This window comes from Fukomys damarensis, unplaced genomic scaffold (assembly GCF_012274545.1).
Source record: "Fukomys damarensis isolate Sample0158 unplaced genomic scaffold, DMR_v1.0_HiC HiC_scaffold_5, whole genome shotgun sequence".
Taxonomy (NCBI): Eukaryota; Metazoa; Chordata; class Mammalia; order Rodentia; family Bathyergidae; genus Fukomys; species Fukomys damarensis.
The window spans coordinates 60,888,681-60,912,216 of NW_022900917.1; the positions used below are offsets into that span (position 1 = coordinate 60,888,681).

General features: G+C 41.6%; 1 pseudogene; it reads left to right on the plus strand.

Moving 5' to 3' along the window:
* Positions 1–16,993: 16,993 nt before the first annotated feature.
* On the plus strand, positions 16,994–22,768 carry LOC104866529 (annotated as a pseudogene).
* Positions 22,769–23,536: the final 768 nt, after the last annotated feature.

A 23,536-nucleotide genomic window follows, 5' to 3' on the forward strand; every position in this document is an offset into this window, starting at 1 on the left:
ATTGTCCCCATGTTATAGGTGGGAGCACAAAGACAGGCAGTAACTTTTCAAACAAGCAAGTGGCAGAACTAAGATTTGGCCCTCATGCCGGTCTTGGCCTGAGCTGCTGGGATTTGCTGCATAGCCAAGATGATCTTCTCCAGGCCTCATGATTAATTCTTCTTCAAAAGCTTTATGGGAGAGCCAGGGATTTAGCTCAGTGGTGCCGCTGCCTGCCTCGCAAGTGCGAGGTCCTGAGTTTGATCCCCAGTACACTCCCCCAAAAAAGAAGCTTTATGGGAGAGCTCCTTGAAGGAAGAGGCAACCTTCCGAATTTCTTTGGTGAGTGCTACAGTGCATGGCAGTGACCACGGCAAATAGGAAAAGATAACATTTATTAGGTCTTATCATGACAGGCCTGATCATATGTTATTATCAATTCATTTATAGAGAATGAAATGAGGTCTTTCTTTCTCCGTGCCATAACAATTTAGAATATCAAATGTCAAAAGGCAGTGTTGGAGGGGACTCCGCAAAGAGAGCTGATGTTTCTGGAGGGAGATGCCAGGCCCTTCACACGTGACATGCTTCCTCTCGGTCAGACCAAGGCCTCTGTTTAGATACCGCAGATACCACTTCTTTTCAGTGGCGGGAAACTTAGTACTTCCTCAGTTAGTCTTTGCAAAGAAAGCCTGAGTGCTATGTTTTCAAAGTAACATGGAGACAGGGTGGGTTTTACTGTGTATATATGTGTCTTGTATAAAGCTTTTTCAGTTATGGGCTGCTGGTGGAATCCAACAATCCAGCTTGTGGCTTCTACGGAGTTCTAACTGCAAGAGAACAGGAATAGTTCAATTCATCTCTCTCTCTCTCTCTCTCTCTCTCTCTCTCTCTCTCTCTCTCTCTCTCTTTTGTGTATCTCTCTCTCTCTCTCTCTCTCTCTCTCTCTCTCTCTCTCTCTGTCTCTTGTGTGTGTGTATGTGTATGTGTGTTTTTCTGGCAAAGCTTTTTTGTTTTTACATAAGAGTTTTACTCATGCTTCAAATATTTGGAATTTAATATTCAATTAAAAGTTACTATTTGGATTATCCTAGGGATAGATAATCAAATACATGCAGGCGCTGCTATAAAAATATGTATGATATCATTTAATTATAAAGCAGTGGTGCTATACTTCTGAATTTCTAAGCATTCTTTGAATTTAAACAAGAGATTGATCTTGGGAACTATCACGGAACAGGAGAAACCCTGGGTGAGGAATTGTCTGACCCAGGATTTCTGCTCAGTGGGCATTTGAAGGAAGTTGTGAACTTCTTGGGATTGTGTCCAACTGTCAGCTGGGAAGGAACTGCTCTTCCTACCCTCAGAACCACTGTCATTCAAGATAGAAACGTGATAGAAAGCGCCAAATCCAACAAGAATGCACCCATTAAGAATTGAAATAATTCAGTGGAGGTTTAGTCCTTCCCAAAAAAGCTTAAAAGTAATATAAAATTGGAGAATAAAAGATCAACAATGATGTAAGAGAAGAAAATAAAATCTCTGGGCCCAGAAACCTTCATTGTAATATATCCTGAGCATATGCGTTGTTCCCAAGCCCAAAAGAGGGTCCCCAGAAGAAGCTTACTACCTTTTGCAGACCTGCACAACTTACTCCCTGCCAGGTGCATCTCAGAGGTGTTCAGAGCAGCCAGAGGCATATGCGAAAGAGGTCTGAATGCATAGCAGAGAGCCCACCGGGCTGCTCAGAGCAGAGCAGGTAGGTGTTCCTTGCATAGAAAAGCAAGAATGCAAAGGACACTTGTGCCCTGTTCCCACACATCCCCATCTAAAATACAGTACAGTAAAACTGATGTAGATAGTGACAACTCAGGACAGAAGGAAACTGATGAATTATGTCCAGGAAATTTTATATAAGAAGGCAGGAAATTGAAGAGTATATTTCAAAAAGATTGTCACCAAAAATGTGTTCAAATTTAAATGCCGCTGAAGAAGGAAGGGTTAAAACTCTCCTCCATCAAAAAACATCACTTTCCTAGAACAATTTACTTAGCCCAATTCTAGACATCTGGTATTATATTTGGCAACACAACTTTTTTCTCTCCAATGAGGAAGAAGCTAGAAAACTGCTTTTTCTTTGCACCTTGAAACTTGCACATCACTGCTCAGATTTTTCAAAGATGATTTGGGCTATAGCCAATGTTTTTTGACCACTGAGCATGGTCCTGGGCTGTGCCACATAATGTGCAGGAATTATCTCATGTGACACCCAGAACTGCTTCATGGGGCAGGTACTGGTCCCAGGTAACTAACGAGGAAACTAGGTCTTGTAGACATTAATTAAAGGATCTGAAGCCAAAAAAAAAAAAAAAGAACAGTGTCAGAGTCCAAAGCCATGTCCTGCAAGCTCTGGAGCCCAGCATCCAACTGCTGGATAAATCTTCAAAGGAAAGTAAACCAAAGCAGAACTGAGATAGCATGCAGACACATCAGTTCTCATGAGAAAGGCAAGTTGGTTGTAAGCAAAATCCCAGAGGACCTTTTTCTCAGCTGGCATTTAGATGTTCTCTTCAACCAATGTTAGGCCACCTGGTGGCCTAAGTCTGATCCCTGCAGTAGCTATGGGTTCTTTCAGCAAAGGACAGTGTTCTTTACAAAAAAAAGGACTCCTCTTATTTCATTCTAAAAATCAGGAAATAGGCAGGAAAGGCCAGAAGCCATAATCTGGTTTATTTCAAGGTAATCGTCTATAAAGTCAGGGAGAAAGGCCATGATTGCTCCAGCAGACTCTAAAGGTTCCACCAAGCCCAACCCAGCCATAAGTCCGCATGTAAAGGGCTCTATGGATGCCCATCTAGCAGACACAGTTCTATCAGTGATGATACCTGGCACTCAGTGTTTAGCAAAGAGCCTTGGTATTTCAACTGGGTATCTCTCAGAGACCACTGTAAAGGAGACTTGACTTGAGCATGGTTGGGCTCCTACAAGTTCTTGGCACTGCCTTCTGCAGTCACTGATAAAATAAATGAGTGATGATCCTGCCAGAAAATCCTTGCGAGGCATCAAGGGAGCCCACAGGTCTGAGGCCTTTGAGCTCTCAGACCTGGTTTTGAGCCATCTCAGTACCATTCAGATCTCTCTCTCTCTCTCTCTCTCTCTCTTGATCTCTCTCTCTCTCTCTCTCAATCTCTCTCTCTCTCTCTGTCCAGAAGCACCTGCTTTCTCACCCTTTATATCTACCCACTGGCCTGAGTACAGACAACTGGGCTGCTGGCATTTATGGATCTTACTCAGGCTGAGAGACATAAGCAACATGCTGGAGTTAAATGGAGGTGCAAACAAAGGTGGGGTGCAGGACACCCTGAGGTCCAGGAGCCACTCTTCAGCACAGAAACCAACTATGGCAGGGAGATAAAATCCTTAAAGGAGATTTTTAAGAGAAGGCAAGTAGCATAGAGGTATTTGTAAACAAGTGGGGATAGCTTCAAGGCACCATCTGGCTACAGGCAAGCAAGACGGAAAAGAGAAAGAGTATGGGTTTCCAGTTTCGGGTGCCTTGCCACTCCACTACTCCTTGTCAACCTGGCAGGAAGAATCCTACATACTACATGTCATACTACGTGCTCTGCTGCCCAGACTGGTATCTTTGCAATGTTGAGTAGCCCACAATGAGACATACCTACCAGTCTTGGAAGAAACAATGAATGAGTACTGTCTTAGCACACATGATAATATGAGTTCTCACATTAAATATTTTATCATTTATTTTCATAATCTAGTATTAACCCACTTTACTGGAAAATAGTTATGGGATGGCCCAACAGATTTCCAACAAACGTATTAGTAAAAGAAGGAAAAAAAATTGTTCTTTGATAGTCCAGAGAGGAAACAAAGAACACTGCCTGGAAGGTTCAGATTCAGTGTTTATTTTAGAAATTCTAATATGTATAATTTTTAGCTACCTAAAAAGATCCTGACATCTTGGCAGAGAAAATACTTTTGTTCTCCAGGAGTGCTTGACGTGAAGCTGACCTGTGTTGTTAGGAAGATTAGTCCATTACTTGCATCAGTCTCCTCGCCTTCTCTTCAGGGATGAGTGGGAAGTTTCCCTCACACCAGCATAAGGAGTGGAGATATCTCCGGAAATATAGCTGTGGCTACAGCCTCACAGAGCTCAAGCTGGAGGGCAGGCTGGCACGACACACTTTTAGAGTCCCTTCAATGTTAAGTTCCACAGCTTGGCAGTTAGTGGTACCTTGATAGCAGATATTCCTCCCCACAGTAACTTCAAGATCCTGACTCTATGTTTTCTTCTGTCCTTTGTTCTTATGTTGGCCTGAGTGTCAGTTGTGGCTTTTCTGATAAAAGACAATTGGAGTGTCCAAGATTGTATCTGGAGGTAAACCAGAGTCATTAGCCATAAAATCCATACCACACTGGTTTATATGCTAACTCTGTGCCAGGCAGAACCAATTCCATCAGGGAGATTTCAGAGAATAACCAGGGTTTGGTTGCTTATATTGTTCTGCCCTCTGACTACAATGAGTGTGAACTAATAAGCCATCAGCTCACTGTGGGACTCAGTCTACTTTAGTTATTGCCCATCAAGAAAAAAAAAAGATACATGCACAAGAGGAGAAATTTTATCACACAAAGACCAACCCAGAAAGCTCTACATGGATAGTCCTGTTTCTGAAGGCCAGCACCCATTACACCTGGGGCATAGCCCTCTGAAGGCATTGGCCTGCTTCTCTCCTCCCTTCAAGAGCCTCACTCAGCTGCATTCCCAATGCAAGGCAGTTTGAACATTCCCTGTCACTTTCACTCAACACATTTGATTCCCTGATCACACATTTATCGTATTCTTATTTTGGGCAGAATTCTCTGTGTCCCTCATGGGACTTGCCTTCCAGTAGGGTAAAACAGCAAGCAGATGATCTGCCAGCTAATGATAAGGCAAGAAATGATAAGAAGAGAAGCCAAACAGAAAAAGAGGTGAATAGTGAGCTTTACATCACTGTAACAAAGTACCTGATGCCTGCCACTTACAAAGTAAGGAGAGGTTTATTTTCACTGATGGCTCTGGAAGCTTAAGAGCAAGATCAGGCAGTGCTGCTTGTCTGGGCCTCTGGTGAAGAAGGCACATTATGGCTGGAGCATGGATTAGAACAAGTGCTCAAGCACTTGAAGCAGAGATAGAACAAGAGAGACTGAAGTCCCTCGATCCCCTTCAGGCACACATTTCCATTGCCAAGGCCCACTTCCTAAAGGTTCACAGCACCTCCCAGTACTGCCATCCTGGGAACTAAGCCTTTTAGGGATACTCTTGAGAGTCCCTCCTGGAGGAAGAGTTCAGACTAGAGCGGCTCTTTGAGGATGGCTTAGTGGAGCCCAAGTGTCTGTCTTTGGAAGACTGTGGCTTTTAAGGAACACTATTCATATTCAAACCATAGCAGAGAGCAGAGGGTTGTTAGTGCTGAGGGCTGCTATTTTATTTAAGGCAGTTTTAGAAGGCTTTTCAGATGAGGGGATGTTTGGGCAGAAACCAGGAAGAATGTTGTCATGTTTTCTGGAGGAAGGCAGGCCAGATGGGGAATAGCACGAGCAAAACCCAGAGACCACGAAGGCAAGGGACAGGGCTGGCGTGGCTGGCCCAAGAATGGCAGAAGCAAGTGATAACAGATAAAAGCAAGGAAGGAGAAACAGCCAGGTCAGGCAAGCGGCAGAGGCCACTTGAAGACTTTGGCTTCTGGCTCAGTGTGAGACACAAAGCCGATGAAGTAGTCAGTTGAGCTAAGGATTGTAAGTTTTAAGAATCCTCTGTCAGTTCTCACGTGAACAGATGGTAGGAACTGGGAAGGACATGACCCAGACAGGGACCTTCCATGCAGGCTAGAAAGATATGAATGCACCTTGGACAGCCAGGCAGAGTTGAAAGAGATTAGAGAAGGGCCAGATTCTGGATGTGTTTTGGAGGTGAAGCCAACTGTGTGATAAACTGGACAAGCAGTGTGAAATAAAGAGATGAATCCAGCAGGACCTCAGCATTGGGCAGCCATGGAGACCCTGCCCCAGGGAGCTTACCAAAGCCACTCTCTAAGCAGAGAAAAAAATTCCCTCTCCAGGAGGAATCTAGGCTAGAGCTATTCCTCCGGGGACGGCTCACCCACCAAGTGTCTGTAGTTCCTTCCTCTCCTCTTGCCTGCACAGGCGGAGGGAGTCAAACCATCCTCTGGCAGGAAGACATCCAAAGGGAACTTTTCCTAGAATTGTGAGTAACAGTGAGCTGCTAAAAATGAGGACTGACTTTACAGGGCACATACTGGAAATGAAGGCTATTAATAGGTTCCTGCAGGCTGACTGCCATGCCGAGACAGGCTGCAAGGCAGTGAGCTCACCCAGCAGCGTCAACGGGGGTGGGAAGCAGCATTCCAGCTCTTCAGCGTAGGCCGGGGAAAGACAATCATTTCACAGAGTTGCCTGAAGAATGCAAAAAGAGTCAATAACCGTTTCCCAGTGTATGGCGGAGCACAGCCATGAGTTAGTGAGAAATCTGAAAGCTCAGGGAGTAGGCAGGCTGTGTCAGTGCCCGATGCCTGGCTCTGCCTTTGCAGGAGCAGCATGAATAGATGCCTCAGTTCCCCGCAGCACACTTACTCCTTGTGGAGGGCAGGCACTGGGAGGGGTTTGTGAAGCCCAATGGGCTACTGGGACAGAGGAAATCAAGCAGCAAGAATGAAAGCCTTTAAAAAACTGCTCATTTCTCTCAAGTGGCAAGAAGCCAGGAAAAAACCCTCAGATCCTCAGTTTCCATTGTATGCCTCTTTTCTTAGCCAACATTCTGGAGGAGTTTTGGTTTCTGATAAAATCAACATGGTATAGAAAAGATCAGGCCTTCATGGAGATACTATTTTGAATCTCAGCTCTTTCTGCTCCCAGCTGATCTTGGAAAAACCAACCTAATATTTTTAGCTTAGTTTCCTCATCAGTAAAATGGGTATGAAATTACTTCATACTTACACAGCACTGAGAGTCTCTGGGAAACATTTGATTGATCCATAGTGAGGAGCTGCAAATGTGAGTTTGCATTCCTGGTTTCTACTGGAAGAGTAAAACAGACTTTAATCCAAGGGAACTTCGCATAGCCTGGGAATCCAGAAGGAGAACGTTGCAGTAGGCATGCTTTCCAAACAGAGTCTGTGGACCCTAATCCTGTATTGAATAACTGTCAAGAACAGTGCCCACTTCTCTGTTTCCCTCCATAAAGTCCTCTATGCTAATTCAGTATTGCAGAATCCACTTAGAATGTGTCCAGTGTACAGTGAACAGAAACTGCTTTACTTTTTCTCTTCATCTTACAGGCTTGTCATGTTTCCTGCAAAAAGTAGACCAGTTGAGGGTATTCTCAGGATGTCAAGACTCAGGAAGCTCCATACTATCTCTGGTCACCTCTGTCTGCTTCTCAGTTTCACCTGCATCTCACAAACAACAACAACAAAAACCAAAACCAGAAACTACTCAAGCAGAAACAGACTGGGACTGAGTCAGTGCACTTGCCTCTCTCTCCGTCTCACCCTCCCTCTCTCTCACTCTCTCTCTCTCTCTCTCTCTCTCTTTCTCTCTCATCTCCCCCCACCCCAGAATGGATTTGGGAGGAATCTAAGTATCATTGTAAGATTTACAAAATCCCAAACCCACTGAGCAAGCAACAGATGAGGGAAATTGTTCCACATCCCGCCGAGAGGAAATGAACAGGACTGGGAGAAGAATGTGCTGCGTGGTGTGCAAGCTGTTTTGATTCCTGATGCTGAACATCTGCCACATTGTGTGGGGAGCCACCATCTCTCACAGACAGCAAGGACCCTCTGTGTACAGGCTGGAGCTGTGGCCCTCAGCAGCTGTGGGAACACGGACAGGAAGCAGGGGACCCTGGAAGAGAGAGTAGGAGTACATCCTGTGGGGATAGATAAAAAATAACGCCCAGGCTGTGGGAACCTCTTCCCAGCAAACACGTGAGCTCAGGAATTTCCTGAGCCAAAGATCTGACTCTAGTTATTTGTTGTATCTGTTTATTTGTTCTCCAGCAGAGTTTGCATAATTTGGACAAAGGGAAAGTGAATACTAAAGCCAAATGTATAAATTTCTGCTTACAGGAGCACACTCCTGATCCTGGAAGAAGGGGCATTAGTCTGTAATTCAGAACTTGCCTGCTGGAGAAAGGGTTAAGCTGAGCAGGAGACACCGGCTGAGGAAGTCAGGTATGTCTGTCAGAACACTCCTCCGGACACACAGACAGCACAGGAAACACCATCGGCCTCATTAGGTAGCTTCTCCCTCCTGCCCGGTGGGGGCTTCAAGCCTGCCGCCTCAACCAACTCCAGCTAGCAGAGAGGAGCTCTTTCTGAGTCATATAACCAGGAAGCCATTTATCATTATCAGAGACCTTATCACACTCTGGCATTCCTCTAAATTTCCAAGAAAGTTTCTCCATAATTTTTCCTAAGTCTTATCATTCATCCATCTGACCCTATGTATTAAAGTCGTAAGCCACGAAGTACATGTTGGGTAAAATTATGTTTCTAGTGGTCATTGGTAGCAGGCACTTATTTTTCCATTCTTTGAAGATAACTATTAAATATATGTCTTTGGATTCTCTCTTTCAGCATCTGCCCATGACACAGGTTTGGATAACAGCCACTGCCACCAAGCAGTCTAAGGCCTGGTCCTCTCTGGCTCTGTGCCTTCCAGATCTACGAAATGTTTAAACATTGAGCAGCCTTCACCTTTTTCCTGCGAGGAGAGAGGCAAGCAGCTTGGAAGGCTCATTCTCAGCCCAACTCATTTTCTCAAGTGAACTCTTCTCCCTCTGAAGCTTACTTGATGGACTGTGTGGCTTAATTCAGGCCCTCAGTGAATACTCGTTAAATGCTCCTCGAATTGAGTGTACCTTCTTAGACTCCTCAGCATTCCCACTGGGACATCCCACACCCCAGAGGCATCCCTAACATCTCCTTACACCATCCAGGTTTTAGACCCAGCTTCCTGCGAGCCCGTAGCTGCATCTCTGTTTCATGTTCTCATGGGTGTGGATCTCACTGATGTGAGACTCATTTCCATTCCATCTATTCTTATTTTTCTTAAAGAAATACTCTTTTACTTATTGCATTCCTTTATTCCCCTCCTTCCTCTCTCCCTTCCTTTCCTTTAAGGTCATATCCCCTTGGAGAATGCGGCAAGGTTCCATCTCCAGCAAGACCCACTGTGGCCTGCGATACTGGCACCACCATGGGGCTCTTAAGGCATGGCCTTGCTCCCACTGCCCTTCAGCAAGTGCCCCAGAACATTTTTCCTGACCCTGACTAGGTCCATCTCTCTCCTGTGTGTTTACAAATGCACCTTCCACTGTGGGCTATCACAGAGAGCAGCTTACCTGACAAATTTCACCCCAACCTCGGGATTTACAGGGAAATGTGAACATCCACCTGCACCCAGCAAACTAAAGGGAAGGAGGCCAGGGGCAGGGATCCATCCACGAAACACAAGAGTCACGAAGCAGTATTCAAAAGACTCCAGGATTTGGAGCTGAACATCTCTTCCGATTTCCCAAAGCCGATGGAAATATTCTGAAGGTATTAATAGAATGCAGATGTTGGAGAATGCTACTTAGAATTCTGCTGAACAAATGACCCTGTTGGGAGGTCGTTTCCAGTCTCCAGGGACATTCCGCAGAGGGCCCAGCTGATTGTCCCATATTGAAACAACATGTCCAAGACACATTCCCGCCAGAAGAAAGCGGAACAGGGCTACTCTGACCAAATATAAATCATGAGGCAAAGGGCAACTGAGCTCCCTAGTCCTGCCCGCCCTCCTCCCTGACTCACTCTCCTCAGCCCTCCCGCCCCCCAAGGAAAACAGCGTGTCTAGGAAGAGACTGCCAAGCCAAGCTGACTCCGGCGCCAGCCGGCCGAGCAGCACACATGGCGGCCGTTTGGGGAGTTCACAGCTTTCTGCGCTGTGGCCCTGATGTTTTTGCTTCACTGCAATTTGTTTTCTGATCTTAAGTCAAGCCCTTACAATGCTGGGATCCCCTAGAGAGTTTATACTTTGACCTTATAACAACACCAGTGGCCAAGAAAAAAAAAATAGATATGAAGGAAATGCTGTTGTTGGGAGGTAGATGGCCGAGGACAGGGCAGGGGACTTGCCACTAAAGTGAAAGTGTTACTTGTGAAATGGTTGCCTATCCAATAAAAAGAACAGGGTGTCTGTCTAGAGACAAGTTGCCAAAATGGAAAGAAAGTCTTCTTTCAAAGGCCGCCAAACCTGGCGATCCTCGGTGAGCTGTGTGTTCAAGGAAGGACGCAAATTAGCTGGGCTGGGGTGGGAGACCTTCCACAGGAGCCTCTGGCTGGTGACCGGCACAGCCGCTGGACGGGCCTTTCATAGCTCTGTTTGCTATGAAAACGTGGCAGAGCCCACCATGTCCTTTGCTGGCCAGCCCTGCCAGCCACCAGCCCTCCAGGCAGACCCAGAGTCTTGGGCCAGAAGCTGTGGTCCAGAATCTCTGGCCACCAGGGCTGTGGGTGACTAGAGGACACTGGGCAGAGCACAGAGGGGCTCTGCTCTCATCACACAGAGGTGGGGCAGGAGGACACAGGCAAGGGCTGGGTGCCATGGACATGTTGACACCAAATCTCCCTCTGAGGAAAGGCACCCTGTCCCCGGAGTCCCACCTAATCATGTGCCCTCAAGAACAAATGCCCCAGTGACACTCAGTGCCCAGCCTGGAAACAGCAGGGACACCAAAACAGGAAGCCCTTCAAGGACTGGGAAAAGTCTGAGCCCTGTCACTGGGGACAGATCAGGGAAGGCAATCAGCGGTGGGCTTCCAGGTGAGGAGCAGGCTGAATTCAAATCTCTAGATCTGAAGGAAAGGGCCGCCGGCAGTGTCAGCACACCCTGATGGAGGAAGTGAACAGCCTTTCTCACTTGGAGACTTCTGCAGAGGAAGCCCCAGAGGATTGTGGGCAGCTCACTGTAAATCCCCCCACGCAGGCTGAAAACAACACAGAGCACTAGAGATATGGAGAGGGTCTCACCCACACATGGGTGTGTGAGCAAACACGGGAGGTTCAAAAGAAATTCCAAATTGAAAAGAAATAGTCAAAATTATTTTTTCTCCTTCAAGAATTTATCAAAAAGCAAGATAACGACCATCCCAAGCAGCTAAATGTTTGGGTTTCCTTCAAAAATAAAACATTCCACTGACAGAGGACACCCAGGACTCCTGCTTTGAGGTACCATGTCTGGGGGCTGTCCGCCCCCTGCCCCAGGGAAAGAGAAGGTGGGGGCTGTCCATACATTCTGTAGGGACCGGGGATTGTGAGAGCCAAGGAGAGAAACTGAATTCAATTTGGGGATCGAGTCAGCTTGGGCTGTGGAATTAGAATGTGGACAGCTGTTGAGTGACCAGAGAACATAAAAAGTGTTTCAGATAAGGGGAATAGCATCTGCAAAGGCCTAGAGGAGAACTGAGAATCATTTGCCCAGGCTTAGTATGGGGAGCAAGTGGAAGGTAGAGAGGAGGGTGATGGGGAGACAGTTAAGCCTAACAATGAGCCCAGCCTGGACCACAAACCCTGTTAAAGGCTGGTTGGTTGGTTGGTTTGTTGTGGTACTGGGGGTTGAACCCGGAGCCTTTCATACTGAACTACAGCCCCAACCCCCTTTTCTTTTTTATTTTGAGATAAATTCTTGCTAAGTCCCTAAGTTACCCAGATGGAGCCCAAACGTGTATCCTCCCGCTTAAGCCTCCCACAGTTGTGGGATTACACTGTGTCACCACACTCAGCTTTGCTAACTTTTTTATTAAGATAAAATATGCATATAATTCACCATCTTATTTTTAAATGTACAGTCCACAAAAGTTAAGTACATTTGTACTATTGTGCAGCCATCACTACCATCCATCTCTCGAAATTTTTTCATCTGTCAAAACCTAAACTCTGTACCCATTAAATACTAACTCCTCATTCCTCCCAGTTCTTGCCAATCACCATTGCATTTTCTGTCTCTGCAAATCTGAGAATTCCACCTTATAACAGTGGAATCATACAGCATTTACCTTTTCTGTGATTGGCTTCTTTAAAACTTAGCATGATATTCTCAAGGTATATCCCCATTGTAGCATATATCAGAGTCTCCTTCCTTTTCAAAGCTAAATAGTAATTCACTCATCCATCATGGACACTTAGGCTATTTCCACCTCTCTGCTGTCGTGAATAAAGCCGTTATGCACAAAGATATATAAATACTTCAAGATTCTGTGTTCACTTCTTTCAGCAACGTAGCCAGAAGCAGGATACCTGGACCTTATGACAATTCTATTTTTAATTTTTTAAGGAATTGCCATACTGTTTTCTAAAGCTGCTGCCCATTTTACATTCCCATCACAGGAAAGAAAAGTACCAATTTCTTCACCAACACTTGACATAAGGATTGGACTTTTGAAGAGAAAAGCCTTGGAGGGTTTTTTTAAACACCCACTGTAGTGGGCTAAGTCAGCCATAGTCCCTTGCTCATGGTGCACTGTCATTAGTATGCATGAGGTCTTCTTTGCTATAATTTTTAATTCCATTGTATCCCAGATAACACTTCCATTCATTTTTCCTGAAAAGGCACTATTTTCAAACTTCATGTCTTCCTGTTTGAATGTGTCTTTACAAAGTGTGGTTTATAATTTTGTGCACATGAATAGTTTTTGTAAATTCCTGATGTATACAAAGGATTGTGTAATTTACCTCATCACATTTCTTACTTTAATGAAGAAATCAGCCCTCTTTGTTTACAGTTTTTATATCCATGGATTTATCCAACCTTGGATCAAAAATATCCAGGGGAAAAAATTTCATCTATCCTGACCATGTAAAGATGCTTTTTTCTTGTCATTATTCACTAAAAATATATAGCTTAGCAACTATTTAAATGGCATTTGCATTTTATTAAGTATTAAAACTAATCTAGAGATTATTTAAAGTACATGAAGCATATGTGTAGACTATTTGCAAACACCAAGCCATTTTATATAAGGGACTTGAGAATCCCCAGATTTTGTATCATCAGGGTGAAGGGACCCCGGAATCATCCCCCTCAGATATGGAGAAATAAGTTACCTATGTTTTTAAAATTGCCTGTGTCACTAGTCACACATTAAGTCCATTGCTTGTAACCACCACTCATTTGACATGGATGTTATGTGCACTGCTGTACTCTATCCAGACCTCAGAGACCAGAACTCAACCTATCCTAACTCCCATGCCCACATACAACACTGCAATGAGAATCTTCATACCCATCACCTCAGAGACCTGCCAGAGGGTTTCCACAGAGACTCCATCTAGGCCCCAGGGCAGTCCTGTACTTGAGTTGGCTTATGGGGCCAAGTCCTTTCCCAAATGGCTGTCCTGGTCACACACCCACCAGCAGGCACAAGGGCTCCTATGAGCAGGAAGAAGTGGGAGAAAGCCTGCTGGGAAGCTGAAATCGCACAACAGATTATGATTTAGACTTTGGTTTTTAATGAGTCAAACCATTGAAGGCATTTAGCAAACTCCATAAACAAGGTAAAGAAAGAATCTGTTTTCATATTCTGAATAACACTCAGGCTAGACTTTTCTTCTTGTCACTCTTCTAGCCAAGCAACTGCTGATAACTGTGATTTAACCACAGAAGGTCAACATGCAGAGAAGAAAATCTCTACCTCACTCCCTTACCATTCACTTACACTGCGTAGTTCATGCAGCTTTTATAAAAGATTGTCAAAAGCTATTTTCTAATAAGAAATAATAGCAAAGGAGCAGATTAGGTAGCCTTTGCTACACCAGGCAGAACATTTCAACCTATGTTATTTTAACTTTCAGAATGGTACCTTAGTTCACAAGCTTAATTCTTTCCATGATTCCTGTCACAAACCGAATTGGACGAGAACCAAATCAAATTCAGTGGTTAGGTTCAATGATGACCTTATGGGAAAAGTTGATTCAGTTCTCATCCAATTCAGTTTGCGACCAGAATCATGGAAAGAATTACCTCAATTTGTGAACCTAACAACCACTGTATTCACACTGATGAGTGTACTTCTTAAACTGTAGGATGATCGAGGCCTGATCAAGGAAAAGGATAAAGTCTGAAAAGATAAGGGGAGAGTTCTATAAGGGGACAAAGTCTGTGGAGGGGGAAACAAGTTGGAACTCTTTCTACACAAATCATTACATTATCAAAGGGGACAGTGCAGTGCAGAGGACACCACTGCACAAGAGAGACAACACACCCAGGACACGACATGCCTGAAGCATGAGGATTAGGAAAAACTCAAAATAAACTGCAGTATGTAAATTACAAATTAGAAGTTTGGCTCCCTGACTTACTCCTTAGTTTGCAATCCTTTGGTTTCTTTATATATAAAAAGGTACCAATCATCATTTCTATTTCTTCTTGCCGTTCTAAGGATTTGACCATTCCCAGTGCTGAGCACTGCTCTAGGTGTGAGGAGCTTTAGCCTGAACAAATCAGACCAAATTTCTACCATCAGAATGCTTGTGCCCTAATAGGGAAAGATAATGATAAAAATGAATCATTCCATAGATATCATTACCTGTTTACCCCCAAATCTCAGCTATGGTAAGCAAGATGGTAGCTGGGGACTCCCTCCTCCTTTAGATCTAGATAATATTATGTGCAACCTCTGTCCCATTCCCTGTGAAAGAAATTCAGAGACTGACCAAGACATTTTGCAAACACATCCTTAGGAACTTACTTCTCAAGGCCATTTTGCATCCGACTTCCTTCCCAATCTGAATGCTTGTTCTATACATGTTATCTACTTATGAGCATGCACATGCGTGCGTGTGCACGCACACACACACACACACACACACACACACACACACACACAGCAGTGTGAGGCCAAGGCCTTTGGAGATAGGTGAGGCTGTCAGAGTAACAAAGTCAAACATCTGCCTCACCTCTGGATTAACAAGTTTTCTGTATCCCTTAGGCCCCTGGGCCACATTTCCCCATCCTCCCTGCTGTGTGTCCTTGTTCACTCTCTCTGTTTTTCAAACCCCGTGAAGGTTGTATTGCTACCCCAGTGACTCCAAAAGCTGACCATCATATCACTAGACCTGGAGAACAGAATATCAAGCAAGAATGAGTTATTCTGAAGCCTTGAGATTTCACAGTTTTCCTTGTTGGGATTTTAAAATGCTCAAGACCTATAATCCTTTCCTTCTTGCCTATTTCTTCCTTTTGGAGAGAGAAAGTTTATCCTTAGCCTGTTCTATGTGTTTTGGGAACACAAACCTTGTTTGAGTTTACAGATTCACATATACTTGATGGGAATTTGCCTTATGATGAATCTTACCTGAGTCTCACACATATCTGACTTAGATGGTACTTAGATGAGATCGGATTATATTTTAAATTTGAAGCTGAAATGAGTTAAGACCAACTGAGTTGTTGGGATGAGATGAGTTTATTTCACATCTGAAGACATGAACTTGGGAAGCCAGGGGTGGAAGGTCATAGACTGAATATTTGTGTCCCTTTCAAATTCATATATTGACATAGATTGCTCCGCACTCAGTGCCAGGAGAGTAGCCGCGCAGGCACTGCTGAGCTCCATCCACCCACTGGCTCTCAGATGCCCTGATTGTGCCAGTACTTGCACACACTCTGCAGAGGCATGGCTGGCTATAAAGGGTTGGGATTGATCCTATTGTGTTCCTGATTGTATTGATTGGGATAAAAGACAGGGATTGATTTGACAAGTTGTTGTCTCAACTATGAAAATGAGAATGTCTATGAGTCATTAGAGAATCAAAGACTGGAACAAAATGATATCAGGAAGATTAATGATCCAGAGATTGAATCAAGGGCAACCCAACAGCAAAAATAAAGATGAGAAAAAACTCAAGCAAGACACAAAGACAGACTTCCAGTTCACCAATGGCAAACAATAGGGCAAAGAAAGATGAAATTTCTGATAGTGAACCTCCAGAACACTCAGAACTCACAGGACAGGAAGTATCAAAACTGATCAATCAAGCTCTAGAAAAATTCAAAGCAGAAATAATTTCCCAGATAACCATAAAGATGGTGAGCACAATGAAAGACATGATTCAAGACTCTAGAACAGAAATTGACAATAAAATAGATGAGCTCAGGAACATAATAGAAACCATGAAGGCCCAGAATAAGGAAGAAATGGAAACAATGAACATACAACATAGGAAAGAAATGGAATTCATTAAACAGATTCAAATAGATATCCAGGAGATTAAAAACTCTATTGAAAGTGTAAGCAACAGAATAAAAGATAGAATCTCAGATATAGAAGATAGGATCTCAGAGACTATGAAAAGAGAGGTCTCTTAAAAACAGTAAGAGAGCATGAGAAATCTATCCAACAACTCCTAGGTGACGCACAGAAGAATAACGTAAGACTGATAGGAATCCATGAAGTAGCAGGAGAAAATGTAAATGACTTAAAAAAGCTGTTCACAGAATTAATAACATAAAACTTCCTAAACAAAGGGGAAGAACTTGACATACAGATAAGTGAGGCATATAGGACACCAACTAGCCATGATCAAAAAAATCTACACCTAGATATATAATGATCAAGATCCCAGAAACCCAACAGAAGAACAAAATACTACAAGTAGTAAGAGAAAAGAAACAAATCACATACAAAGGAAAGCCAAACAGAATCACAGCAGACTTTTCAACACAAACCCACGGGTCAAGGAGAGCCTGGAGGGAGGAATTACAAGTCCTAAAAGAAAACAACCTCCAACCAAAACTGATGTATCCTGCAAAACTCTCTTTCAAAATGGATGGAGAAATAAGATACTTCCATGACAAAGAACCCTTAAGAAACTTCATGAATACTAAACCAGCACTACAAGGAATTTTAAACAATATGCTAGAAAAAGACAAGGAAGATCACGACACGATGAGGCTCAACAGAGCAAATCAAATAGCCAAGGCAAGACACTAAAAAGAGAGGGCAAAAAATTTAAAAGAGTCAACAAAAAGACAATAAAATGACAATAATAAGTCATTACATATCACTTATAACTATTAATGTCAATAGTCTCAATTCAATGATCAAGAGAAATAGATTGGCAGAATGGACTAAGAAGCAAAATCCATCAATATGTTGTATACAAAAAACACACCTAGTGTAAAAAGAAGCCCACAGACTGAAAGTGAAAGGGTGTAAAACAATTCTCCATGAGACAGGAGCCCAGAAAAAAGCAGGGGTAGCAATCTTATTCACAGACAAAGCAAATTTCAAACCAAAACTGATTAAGAGAGACAAAGAAGGCCACTACATCCTTGTAAAGGGAACAACTCAAGAAGAAAGGACAATCATAAAAATATATGAACCAAACACAAATGCCCCCAACTATATAAAACAAATATTAAATAACATGAAAAACCAAATAAGCACTAACACAATTGTACTGGGACATCTAAATACCCCACTATCACAAACATATCATCTAGGCAAAAAATTAACAATGAAATACTTGAACTGAATCAAGCACTTGAATGCATGGACTTATTAGACATCTATAGAGTGTTCCACCCACAAAATCATTCTTTTCAGCTGAACATGGCTCACTCTCCAAGATAGATTACATACTAGCTCACAAAATTTGAATAAATGCAAAAGAATTAAAGTCATCCCCTGTATATTATCAGATCACAGTGCAATAAAGCTGGAGATCAATAGCATAAGAAACGGTAGGAACTTCACAAACACATGGAAATTGAATAACACTCTCCTAAACAATCAATGTATCACAGAGGAAATTTAAAGAAGAAATCAGACAGTTTTTACATATAAACGAAAATGCCAATACAACATACAGGAATCTATGGGACCCAAAGCAGTTCTACGTGGAAAATTCATAGCACTGAAGCCCACATTAGGAAAACAGAGCAAGCTCAAATAAACATCCTAACAATGAATCTTAGACTCCTAGCAAAACAAGAGCAAGAAAAACCCAAAGCTCGAAAAAGAGAGGAAATTATCAAGATTAGAGCAGAAATCAATGCAATGGAAACTAAGAAAACAACAAAAAATAAATAAATTGAAGAATTGGTTTTTTGAAAGAATAATTAAAGTTGATAAACCCTTAGAAGACCTTCTCAAAAAATGGAAAGAAAAGGCTCAGATCCACGCAATCATGAATGAAAAAGGTGAAGTCACAATGGATCCCACAGAAATCCAGAGGATCATTAATACCTACTATGAGAACCTGTACTCTAATAAAATGGAAAACACAGAAGAAATGGACAGATTTCTAGATACTTATGAGTTAACAAAGTTGAACAAAGAAGATAAAAACATTTTAAACACCCCAATTACAATCAGGAAAACTGAAAATGTAATCAAAAACTTACCAACAAAGAAAATCCCAGGCCCTGATGGATTCAGTGCTGAATTTTACAAGACATTTAGAGAAGAACTACTGCCATTACTCTTCAGACTTTTCAATGAAATTGAAAGAGAAGCAACACTTCCAATTCATTCCTGGAAGCAAGTATCACCTTGATTCCCAAACGAGGAAAAGATGTAACTGAAAAAGAGAACTACAGGCCAACTCCTTAATGAATATAGATGCAAAAATCCTCAATAAGATACTAGCAAGCAGAATACAGAAAATCATCAAGAAGATCATACATCCTGACCAAGTCGGATTTATTCCAGGGATGCAAGGATGGTTCAACATATGTAAATCAATAAATGTAATACACTATATTAACAAAGTCAAGGTCAAAAACCACACGATCCTCTTGATAGATGCAGAAAAGCATTTAACAAAATCCAACACTCATTCATGATAAAAGCCCTGCAAAAAATTGGAATAGATGGTCTATATCTCAACTTAATAAAGGCTATCTATGAAAAACCAACAGCCAACATCATATTGAATGGCCAAAAACTGAAAACCTTCACATTAAAATCAGGAATAAGACAAGGATGCCCACTATCACCACTCCTCTTTGATATAGTTCTGGAAACATAGCCATAGCAATTAGACAAGAGAAAGAAATTAAAGCAATAAAGATAGGAAAAGAATAAGTTAAACTGTCATTATTTGATGATGATATGATATTCTACATTGAAGATGCAAAATAATCCACCAAAAGACTTCTTGACTTAATAGACACTTTAAGCAGAGTAGCTGGATACAAGGTCAACACCCAAAAATTAATAGCCTTCTTGTACACAAATAACAGACTCACTGAGAGAGAAATTAGGGAAACAATTCCTTTCACAATAGCACTCAAAAAAATGAAGTATCTGGGAATCAACCTAACAAAAGAAGCAAAAGACCTCTGCACTGAAAACTACAGCACTCTGAAAAAAAGAGATCAAAGAGGATATAAGAAAATGGAAAGATATCCCCTGCTCCCAGGTAGAAAGAATCAACATAGTGAAAATGGCCATACTACCAAAACTGCTACATGGATTCAATGCAATGTCAATTGAAATTCCAACACTATATTTCACAGAACTACAAAAAAGAATCCAAAAATTCATTTGGAACCAGAAGAGACCTAGAATAGCAAAAGACATCCTAGGCAACAGACACATGGCAGCTGGTATAACAATTCCCAATCTGAAACTATACTACAAAGCCACTGTGATAAAAACAGCATGGTACCAGCAAAGAAACAGACTGAGGATCAGTGAAACAGACTGGAAGAAACAAAAACAACTCCAGATGTACTCAGTTGTCTCATCTTTGAAGAAGGAGCTGACCATCCCCACTGGAGGAAGGATGGCCTCGTTAATAAATGGTGTTGGAAAACTGGATCTCTACCTGCCAAAGATTAAAACTAGACCCTTATCTCTCACCATGCACTAAATTAAAATCCAAGTGGATTAAAGATCTAAATATTAAAGCAGAAACACTAAACTTGCTGGAAGATAAATTAGACAGAGCTCTTGAAGACATTGGCATAGGAAAAGACTTTATGAACAAGTCCTCAGTAACATGGAAAGTAGCAGAAAGAATCAACAACTGGGATCTCATCTTATTAAAAAGTTTCTGCACTGCAAAATAAACCATCAACAGAACTAAGAGACAACGTACACTGTGGGAAAAAAATTTCACCAGCTGCTCCTCAGACAAAAAACTCTTATCTAGAATATATAAAGAACTCAAAACAATCAGTACCCCCAAATATAAAGACCCACTTCAAAAATGGGCATCTGAAATGAACAGGCATTTCTCAGACAAAGAAGTAAAAGCAGCAAATAAATATATGAAAAAATATACCACATCACTGGTCATTCGAGAGATGCAGATGAAAACAACACTTGAGATTCCACCTCACCCCACAAAGAATGGCTGCTATCAAGAAATCACACAATAACAAATGTTGTGGCAGAGATACCTCAAAGAGCTAGGTCTAGAGGTTCCATTTGACCCAGCCATCCCTCTGCTGGGTATCTTTCCAAAAGATTTAAAAGAATCATACCACAGAGATATATGTGCACTCATGTTTATAGCAGCACAGTTTGTAATAGCTAAAACTTGGAAACAGCCCTTCTGCCCATCTGTTGGAAACTGGATAAAGAAGATGTGGTTTTTCTATAAAATGGAATACTACTCAGCCATAAAGAATGAGAAATTAGATTCATTCATAGGAAAATGGACACATATTGAGCATATACTCTTAAGTGAAATAGGTAAGTCACACATGTGTAAATACCAAATAGTTTCTCCGGTGTGAAAAACTATAATAGTACACAAGATCCTAAAGGGATAATTAAGAGTGTGAAATAGGAAGAAAAGGGCAAAAGGTGTAGGGAAAGTTGGAAGGATAGGGGAAAGGAAATAAGGGAAAAGGAAAAATATGAGAAAATGAAAAAATGTAAATAAAGTATTTTTAAATGGGGAGGGCAAGGGGGTTAAGGGAGGGCAGGGACAAGGGGAAAAATGAGAACCAAGAACCATCATGTGAAGGTACAGGATCCCACTAATGAATGTAACAGTACTGTAGACCTAGATTGTACCAATAAATTCAATAAAATGAAAAAAAATCATATACTGAAATTACCCCTTCTAATATGATTGCTTTAGGAGATGTGGCCTTTAGGAGGAGATTAGATCATATGGGTAGGGCCCCCATGAATGAGATTAGTGCCCTGATAAGGTATCGCTGAAGGAGCCTGCTTGTTCTTCACTACATGAGGATACAAAAAGAATGGATCCTTACAAGCTTTTATCTTAATTCCCCAGCTTCCAGAACTATAAGAAACAAGTTTCTATTTATAAATTATTCAGTTTGTGTATGTCTGTGTGTGTGTGTGTCTGTGTGTGTGTGTGTCTGTGTGTGTGTGTGTGTTTTGCTATGGCATCCTAAAATACTAAAATATCTCTTTTTCCTGTTCTATCTTAGGAACAACATAACCATCCAGTCAGGCAATCCAGACACCTGGGAGTCATTCTAGGCCCATCTATACCCTAATCTCCACATTTAAACCCATTAGGAAATATGCTGATTTTACTCATGAAGAAATGCTTGAGTTTTGTGCTTTCTTCCAAGTGCATAGCCACTTTTGACACTTCTTTAGTTTTTGTCAGGACTATTACAGTATGGTCCCTCGCCACCAATCCATTCTCCAGGACATACACAGCAGGGTGATTCCAAAACAGAATTGCACACATGTGATTCTGAATAAAATGTTTCCCATTATTCCTGAGAATGACAGAAGTTCTGAACTTCACCACACAGGCCAACAGTGTTGATCCTACCCCATCAGCTTCATCTCACACTGCCTTTTCTTCCCTCTTTTCTCCCCTCTTTGACTAATTTCTTATCTTTCAAATCTCAAGTCTAATATATTTAATTCCTTTTCATATGCTTTGATGATGCCACATATATCTCCCTGATCCAGTGGTGCATTTAAATGATCTATTTATAGGGTGTTTTGTTTGGTTTGGTTTTAGAGAAAATTGGAGAAGGTATTTATGGAGTTGTATATAAGGATAGACACAAAAGTACACGTCAGGCAGTAGCCATTAAGAAAGTGAAGAGGAAGGGGTTCCTAGTATTGCAATTCAGGAAATTTCTCTATTGAAAGAATTTCATCATACAAATATAGTCAGTCTTCAAGATGTGCTTATGCAGGATTCTAGTTTATATCTCATTTTCAAATTCCTTTCCATGGATCTCAAGAAATACTTGGATTCTATTCCTGCTGGGTAATTCATGGATTTATCACTTGTTAAGAGTTTTCTATACCAGATCCTTCAAGCTATTGTCTTTTGTCACTCTAGAAAAGTTCTTCACAGACTTAAAACCTCAAAATTATTGATTGATGACAAGGAACAATTAAACTGGCTGACTTTGACCAGCTAGAGCTTTTAGTATACCTATCAGAGTATATATATGTAAGGTAGTGACACTCTGGTAAAGATCTCCAGAGTTATTGCTGGGGTCAGCTCATTTCTCTACTCCAGTTGACATTTGGAGTATAGGTACGATTTTTGCAGAACTGGCAGCTAAGAAACCATCTTTTTCTATGGGGATTCAGAAATGAATAAACTCTTCAGGATTTTTCAGAGTTCTATGCACTCCCAACAATGAAGTATGGCCAGAAGTGGAATCTTTACAGGACTATACAAATACATTTTCAAAGAGGAAAGCAGGAAGCCTAGCATCCCATGTCAAAAATTTGGATGAAGGGCCAAGGATTTAGCTCAGTTGTTCCACCACCTGCCTTGCAAGTGCAAGGTTCCAAGTTCAATCCCTGGTAAAAAAAAAAAAAAAAGCTTGGATGAAAGTGGCTTGCATTTGCTCTCTAAGATGTCAGTCTATGATCCTGCTAAATGAATTTTTGTCAAAATGGCACTGAATTATCCATATTTTGATAATTTGGACAATCAGATTAAGAAGATGTAGCTTTCTGACAAAAAGTTTCCATACATTATAATCCAGGATGAATACTTGTATTGTTACTATTGATTCTATTTTTGTCTTCTGTATTTTTCTCCTTTGTTGTAAAGTTGAAACTGTACTTCACTTTCTAATTCGAGCACAACTTAAAAATGTAAATATTGTTCTATATAAGTTTATATATAATTCTGTATATGTGTGTAGCTCTCACTGTGACAATTATTTGTTCCTATAATAAAACTATAAATCTTAAAAAAAAAGAATAAGCCAAGTGTGATGCTGCACGCCTGTAGTCCCAGCACTTGGGAGGCTGAGGTAGGAGGATCACAGTGAGTTCGAGACCAGCCTGGGCTGCATAGTGAGTTCCAGGTCAGTCTCAACTACATAGTGAGACCCTGTCTCAAAAAACCAAAAAAAAATAAAAATTAAAAAAAAAGAATATATAAAGAATTTTTTTAAAAGACCTCATAAATTTAAGATCCAATGCAAAACTGGGCCTCTGAAATGAACAGACATTTCTCAGACAAAGTAGAAATGGCAAATAAACATATGAAAAAATGCTCAACATCAC